The following is an 8,899-nucleotide window of genomic DNA, read 5'->3' as shown; positions in this document are numbered from 1 at the left end:
AGCAGATACTTAGGAAAAGAGAAGGAGGATGACTCAAAGTTATTGCAGCAAGTCCATGATGACAGTGTTTCCTGTAGCAAATCACTTGGTCAAGCAAGTCAAGTTGTAGACAACAAGGCTTATGGGGAACTAGACAGATTGTCTGCACCAAGGTAGGCTGACTTCTACTTTAAAACAACATTTCTCAAAGATGTGCAATGATCTGAAGTCCCCCTTTCCATTACTCGTTACTATGTTAATTGACAAAATTTCAAATAAGCTGCTTGTGTGAGACCAACATGAAAGTGCAAAATCATCAAACAAGAAATGGAATCTTAGGCATCTTGCAATGATTACGCATGTGCTATTTAGCTTATCTAATGATGTGGTCAATTTATTTTTCTTAAACAAAATCACACAGATGTGGACTGAAACATGCTAGAAAGGCATCTCAGTTAAAGTGCATTTCAAAAGTGAAATCATGTCAAGATATGACTGTGACTGCTGTCTGAAAAACTGTAGTATCCCTTTAGTCTGAGTGCTAGTGTCTCTAGTCCCATTGACAGCAGCTTGTAGAAGCAGTCACAACACTGCATTTCCAACAGCTCAAGCATAAAATGATTGCACTCTGATTTTTGTCTCCCAATGGGTAGGATGATTCATCCAGAAACTGAATGCCTTTGCCCTACACCGATTAATAAGAGCAGTTTTCACTGGTAATTTGCAATGGATGATAGCTAAACTGACGGATTCTCTTACAGCTGGTGGTATTAGTGAAATATCAGATATAATTAAGATAGCAACTTTGTAATAGACTTTGTTGGTTGCCAAATGGAAGGATTCATTGTTTACCTTTTCTAAATAATGAGTTGTGCTAATGTGAATTCTGAAAACAGTTATTACTATTTCTGTAAGAATCAAAATTTATGTATTACAAGGTACCTTAGGCTGGTGTTGTAAATAAGAGCCAAACTTCAGGACTTCTTTAAAAATCCAAGGCTCGTGCTTTCACGTGTGATATATGCACAGCCAAAAACTCCAGACAAAATAATGCAGATTGTTGATTTGATTCTAAAGGGTTTGTGCCAGCACCCTTTCCCAAGTCCCTTTTTAGACTAATTGGCTGTAGCATCCACAGAATTAAATAACTGCAGTTCTCATTTGTCTCATCTGGTATGTGGTGATGCTAGAAACCAGACCTAAAAAATCTGTTGCTGTTCTTACACATAGAGCTGATCTGTTAGGTGAGATATGAGTAGTTCAGTTCATGCATCTAACTCTCACTCAGTGGGTGACTTTTATGGGCCATGAAAGGACTTTCACAAGTTTTCCATTGTATATGGAGTACTGAAGTTGGTCAGTGCTTAACATGTGCATTCCTTCTTGCATATCATTGAGCTGCTCAAGCAATATGTCAGCATATTTCTATGTTTCAAGGTCAGTAAACTTCATACATTTATTCTAGCCACCTATATTAAGTCCATTAACTTCTGTTTGACTTTGAAGTTGAGTGGCAATTTGCACCACAGAGTCAACTTTGAAGAGCTAGGTATCACTGCATCTCAATCATCTTCTGGAGTAAAGCGCAGTGCCGCAATGCTATAGCAGTTCATGCCAGTGTCAACTTTGACTGGTTCAGTGCTACACTGCCTCTGGTCTGCATGTTGTCTCCCCTGTCCCTTGTGACAACACTGGTGCTTGTGTAACTACATGGTAAGCTGTTTTAGGGGGCTGATCCAGCTGAAAACTCTTTTCCTTCCTCAAGTGATAGGTTTTCTGCTGATCAGCTCTCTCAATGTTCAGTGTTAGAGGAGAGGGGAAGCAGAAAAGCAGAGCAAGACTGCAGCAACTGAGGCTTGTTTTATTTTCTCTTTGGTATTGGAAGCAGCAGTTTTTCTGTTTGCTTTTCCCTGGATTTACACATATGGAAATGATCAACTTACTTCAGATTCTGAAAACAAAACACGTCTAATCTACAAACACGCACATAACACCCCCCCAAAAACAAAACAAAACAAAACAAAGTGGCTTTCAAATTTGCTCTTGAGATTTGTTGGATTTAATTCACAAACCCAGAATGGTATGTTAGTGGATTTCCTGAGCTGCATTCAGGATAGACTGTGACACGGGATAATGTTTCTTGGGCCATTTTGGAAGGCTTGAGTCAGTGTTTTAGGAACTGTATATATTCTTTAATCTGGTTTTAGTTTTTATCTTGATAGATTACTTACAAGCCTAACATCTACACAGGACACCATGAGATGGTGGTGGGTGTTTGGTGTTCCTATAATTTGCCTTTTTTTTTTCTTTTTTTCCCCCTTTTTTTTTTTGAAACCAGATGAATGTAAAATCTTTTATTAACCATCATTTATTTATAAGTTGATTATATAATTTATATCAGAGGAAAAACAAAATTCTGTGGAAAAAATGGAAGCATTTTTGTCTCAGTTCTGTATTTCATAGGTGTCAGAATCTCTGGTGACAGGTAAAATCTCTCAGTCTCTTGGTCTAGTATTGCAGATGAGAGCTGCTCACAGCCTGTTTCACTTCCTAGCACTCAAATTGCAAAGGTGCCAATTCTTTCCCCAGTGTTTATGCTGTTTGAGAAATTATTGCCACTTGTGATTTTTTTCATTCAAAGCAAAATCAACAAACAACCCTTATGGCACACATCATATCCCTAAAGCTGTGACCCTAGAGAAGATCTTAGACTTGGCTTAGCAGCTCCTGTCACAAAAAATCTGTTGTAAAAGTTGTAAAAGATGCTACATGAAGTTCCTCATTTAGCTTACATCACAGAAATGTTGCTGTTTATAAGCAAGGCTCTAGCCTTCACGACCAGAACTCAAGTGAGAGGATGCTTGATTTTGCTGTTTCTGTTGATTCTCCCCGGGTTGATTTGTAACCTTCGCTAGGATAATACTCACCCCTGTAATGGGTAAGTAGTTTTATCTGAAATTCTTTCTCTGCATCTGGTCTCAGTATTTTTATAAAGCATGTCCTTCACCCATGGAGTCCAAAGTTCTGCAATGAAAGAAAAACAGTGCCAAGAAAGCATGAATTCAAGTTCCCCTGTGGGTTTTTCTGAGAAACAAAATAGGTTTTAAAATAGCTAAGATTAAAACTGAAGTTAAGGCAAGTTTTGCCAGACAAATCAAATGAAGGTGCCTTTAGTATGAATAAAAATGTTTGCAAAAAAAAAGTTTAATACAGCTTTGAAAAGCCCATTTGGATTAATTTTCCTGAGTACCCTCCTGTAGATAAACTCAGAACATCTAAATAATCTTGGGTAAGCCTGTGCTCAGTTTCTTCTTTGAGCCTTTTATTAAAAATAAATAGATCATGACAAATCTATCCATGCTAAAAATGTAACTGAACTGAAAAACGCTCATTGAAAAAAAAAAAAGAACAAAGGAAAAAAAATGCAATAAACCCTGAATAGTATTTTTCCAGCATCTTAATCCTACCCTGAAAATTACTGCAATATTTAGCAGTTTTAGTAGAGAAAAAAATGATCCAGTTCTTCTTATTTGAATGTACAGAACCTGAATTTGAGGGGAAAAAGAAAACAAGTTGGTGATTTTTCACTGTCTAAAGATGAGTTTAATGCATCTTTGTAGAAAATGTCTATTTGATGCACCAAATACAGTTATGAGTAACTTTAAAACGTGAGGTGAGAAGTTTCCTGAAGTAAATAAATTTTGAATGTAAGTGGCACCATAGTGTCCTCTGGTGGTCTTTTAATGCCTAAGCTGTGGCGTATTTTCTAGGAGAACAGCAAAATTTTCAGTTGCAGTTAACACACCAACTCTTGTACAAATATAACATGACATTTTCTTGCCTTATCTTCCGTCTGGAAATGGCATGCGGAGGATTGTACGTTGCATCTCCCATAAGCTCTTACTCCTGTGTCCCCAGTTCTTCACACATGGATGTACATATTGTGGTCCTCTCCAAAGGGCCTCTCGCAGTGACTGCTCATCTTTGTCAAGGACGAATTAGATGCCAGTCTTTGTCAGGGAGAAACCTTTGCAGCCAGGTTGCCAGTTTCCGGCCTGCTTTGTTCATAAAGCTGGTTTGATCCTCGGATGTGGAGGAGCAGGAATGTGCTGAAAATGGAAGTTCACTGGGGTGAAATCCTGGCCATGAACTTGCAGGACCTCTGCCAAGCCTCTTGTTGGGGGAAGCTGTACCTTGGCAGTGGCATGTTTTTTGTTTTGCTAGTTTTTCTGATGGCCACCTCTGGGCTACTTGTCACCCAAGTTCCACTTAAGTGGGAAAAAATCCTTTTAAACAGTAAATAATAGTTATGGACCCACTGTGCATATTCCAGCCTAACAGGAAGGGGAGCATCTGGATTCCCTGCAACAACTGTTTGAATTCCTTGGAGCAAACACCATCATAGCCCCAGTAGGATACTTCTAGCTTGTAGTGGAGCAGCGTTTGCAAAATTTAAATATCTGTATTTGTGTTTTTAAAAAGTCGTTGGCTTTAAAACTTGCAAGTATTTAATTCTTCCAGGTGTCAGGGCTTTGTGCCCTAGCTGTATGGGAGATAATCTGAGCAGGACTTCAGTTATCCAAATTGTTGTTGTTTGTTTATTTTTATAATTGTTAGATCTGTGCTGCGTACAAATCGGCAAGTGTGTCCTCTAACCAAAACCCTATTTCTGTTCTAGCTGGAATATATTTTTTCTGGGCCACTATCCAGCTACTAACTCAATGATCTAGGATATCTCAGAAATACTTTTCATGACATATGGTTTAGAAATTTCCTGTAGTTCCAAATATAGGTTCAGAGCTTGTCCCACTGACAAAGAAGAGGGATGCACTATACTGGTCTGTATTAACAGAGATACAGTATGATTGTTATTTAAAACATCCCAATGCAGGTATTCTACTCAAGGAGTTTTAGGTATTTTGGATAACGCAGTTATGGATGTTCTCTCTCAGGTTCTAGACCAGTGCATCCTGCGCATGAAGCTCTAAGCAGGCTGTGTGTTCAGCCTGGGGACACAAACAAGACTCAACAGCAATGTCAATAATCGGGCAGGTTACTGTACCAATAAGGCATTTCAAAGCTTCATTTAGAGAAAGTTCATTTAAACTTTCTGCTTTCATTTAAACTTCTACTTTCATTTAAAGCTTTCTGTGATATCACATTGCTACAAAGCAATCCGAACAATGTTAGAAGTAATACAGTTTTACACATGAATTAAAAAATTTTTCATCATCTGAATTGTAATTGCATGCCATGTTTCTTTTTATATGATGATAATTTTCACTTGGCCTTGAGTTTCCTAGCTAGAAATGTTTATGTATGTATTTTAATTAGGCATTTCTCCATTAAATTCAAGAAAAAGGGAAGGTAAGAAAAATTGTCCTGAAACGTAGCTTCAAATGCTGGGTCTTCTTATACTTAAACAAATTGCAAATCACTTTCATTGACAAGGAGACAAAACGGTGTTACGTTTTGTTGTTTAATTGAAGTTAACATCATGTATTCAAAGTTTGTAAGCTAACAATACTCTGGAGCTCATTTATAAGGGCCTTCCAATGCATATACTACATCCCCTTGTGAGGAATAAGTCAGGCTATTTGGTAATGCTGATATTAATTCTGTGTTCATTTTCTCCTAGGATGACTATACAAGCATCACATCAGAACCTGTGAATTGTCGTCTGGCAGGGACAGGATAAAACACTTGTAAGTCAACTGCCAGTGTGGTGTGCAGCCACTATCTCATGCTGGGCTGTAAAAGCCAAGCCTTTTTTTTTTTTCCTTTTTCTTTAATACTTGAGTGGTGTCACCTGTAATAAAAGGTGTTCAAGGTATATTGCTTGCCAGCCCTGAGGATTTATAGCAGGGTCTTCAGCAATTTACTGAACTACCATTCCAGAAGACTCAGAGTTTCTCATACAACTTTTTTCTTTGAGTTGAATAACAATTGTTATTGTGGAAGCATAGTGACCTTTCAGCTGGAAGCTTACACCTGCTTGAAGTAGTTCATGATTATGTAGTGACTTACTAAATAGGAACTATATAGTGTCTCTACTTATATAGTTTGTAGATAATAATTTCAAAAAGCAGTTCTTGATGGTTTGTCATAGAGGAAATGATCATGGAGTTGCTGATCTTAAGGGTGCTGACTTCACTGATGCTGTTAACTAGAGTACCAAAATTCAGGCCTTTTCTTACCTAATGAGACTTGATTCTGCTATGCTGGTGTCAACACGTTTCCCAGTGAAACCACCAGACTTTTTTTCAGCAGAGCAATTTTTCTGTTTCATTGAGAGAAGGGAAGTTAATATTATTCTCTCTGCTCTTTTTTTGGTTTGTTTTCACTGACCAGTGCATACCCTAAAGTGTAATCCCAAATTCTATTTAGCTTTGTTGCAAGGAGGTAATTTTCATCCCTGTTATTTAATGAGAGATAACAACATGGTCTCATGTAAATGCTGTAGAATTCTAGATTACCTTGTTCATTCCAGTTCATGTTTGCATCAGAGGACTTTTAAGCTTGAGATGGCTACTCATACCATTTAGAAGTAACAATCAGTATTCATACTCAGAAAAAAAAAAAAGTCAATTATCCAGCTTGAAATTTTTCTCTTGCAACCCAAATACCAAAAACCAAAGTTGATATGGACAGATAACTTCTTATCTTTAAATATGGACTGTCTACAAGTCTACAAGCCAGAAGAGTCATTGTCTTTAGACAAAAGAAATATTTTTGCTTCAATGAATAGTTTCCTAGGGCCAAATTCTCTCCTAAGACATTTGGATACAGTTTCCATTCCAGAGAGGGGAGTTGCCAGTATATGTGGAGAAGCTTGATTTTTTTTTCCTCATGGGGTACAATTTCAGTTCCATTGATTTCATGATACTAAACTAATCTGTAGTGGCCAGAATGCATTTTGGTACCTAAAGACAGACAGCTCCTTGCCAAATCTGCTTTCAAATGCAAGATGAGGAGGAAGTGCCCAGTTTAATTCTTCCTCCTCAATAAGCATGACTGCAAAAACCTTAACTCTTCAAGCGTGCTTCTTATAATCCCTGTCTCCTTTTTCTAGAACAATTTATTAAGACCAGACCCTTTCACTCAAAAGCTTTAGAAAGTCGAAAACAGGAAAGAAGACAGAAGACTCAGCATGAACTAAGTTGCTTAATGGTAAGTTCTCATCTTGCCTTTCTATATAAAATTCTTTGTTCCCTATCAAGTAATAATTTTCCACCTGTTTTCTTGGTGGACTCTAGATTATTATATCGTACTTACAAACACTAATGAGACATAATTCAGCCGCAGGGTGTTAAACAGAAAATGCTACTTTTTGGTCAATTGTTCTGCATTCCTGTGAGAGAAAAAATATTGCTGGAAATAAGACAGTGGACTAAGTGGCACACCAGTGTGTTTCCAGCCTGTCAGTGGTAATGCTTCTAACATCAACAGAAATGCTTTCTAAATTCTCAAAATTGGTCTACCTTGCCCACCTGCAGAAATTGTTAGTAAACTTCACAGACCTCAGTGCGATCACATACACAGATGTACTAATTTTAGGGCTACTGGAAAAAAGAATCACACCGTTGATCATAGAGATAATCATGAGTTTTGAATAGAAGAAAATGTTTTGTTTCTTCCCCAAAACTATCAGGGCTTTTATTGATACACATGGTCACGTGAAGATAAATGTCTTCCTTAACTGAGCAAAAAGACACAAGTAAAATGTAGGTTATATGAAAAAAACACAGAAGTCTTAGAAGTCTTTCCACCTGTCTGATCAATGCTAGGAGGTATAATTGTTCTGGCTTTCCCCAGAGGTGGTCTAAGTAAACTGAGAGACCTGTAACCCCTTGGCAGCAGCCACTCCACAGCACGGATCCTCCTTGTTTATTTCAAACCCCACCTAATTAAGAGTAGACCTATTAGTTGTGAACAAAGCACTTTCCCTCTTGGTTGTTTCTCTCTTGCTCATTACACGTTTTTCTTTTCCCAGGTGACCTGGGGGTTGCTTTGTGAAAAAGGCAGGACAAATTCCAAAAGCTAGAGATAAGGTTCATCTGAGTACAGGAAATGCTGAAATAGTCTTATTCTCTTCCTCTGCTCTAGGGCTTATATCCTCACAGCGACTCCCATACATTTTGAGAACAGAACTTCCATCAGCACTGGATTGCCTTGTCACTGTACACAGATTTCTTGAATAAGGCTTATTTCTAATCAAAAATCTACAGAATTAGTTTGAGTTGATAGTCCAGAGAAAAATGCATGAACTGTTCTCTAGAGCTTTTTTCCTCCGGTGATTACATAATGCATTAAGAAGGGATCCTTTTACTTTCAAGGCTAGCTTTCAAATGCGGACAATAAATAGCATTATCAACTATTAATTCATCTTTAAACGCCACGCGAAGGATGCCTTATGCAAAATGAAGGCCAAGATGCCCAGCCCTGGCGCCAGTGCTCTTTCAAATGTGAAGGCCAAATTGAATTTTGCTCCCTGAGGGACGAGGGGTTGAGGGGCAGGCATGCCCTGGGCTTTACAGACCCTGCTGCCACCCAGGCATCCGGTGGGGCTGCCGGGGGGCTGGCAGACCCCACTGCCCCCATTAGTGGGACCTAACAATGGGGCAGCCCTGGCTCCCAGGCCCTGTTTCAGCAGCGGGGCCACACTTCATCTGCCTCTGCAGTCTGCTGCCTTAGCAACTGTCTGCTTTGCATGTGGCTGGAAATACGCTGGGTCTAGCTGGCGTTCAGCTCTCCCAAGGGGAGTATTTCGCTCCTCGGCCCCTCCAGCCCCTTTTGTGTAGTCATGCTTCCCATCTCCCTTGGGCTTGTCTCGTTATTTCCGAGCGTTTTACAGCCAGAGCAGGGAGCAAGGCGGAGAGGGGCAAGCCCAAGAACCACCCCGCTGCAACCCCCAGCACAG

Source organism: Anser anser (genome assembly GCF_964211835.1).
Source record: "Anser anser genome assembly, chromosome: 11".
NCBI lineage: Eukaryota > Metazoa > Chordata > Aves > Anseriformes > Anatidae > Anser > Anser anser.
The sequence above is the reverse complement of the archived record's forward strand: the minus strand, read 5'-3'. Positions refer to the sequence as shown.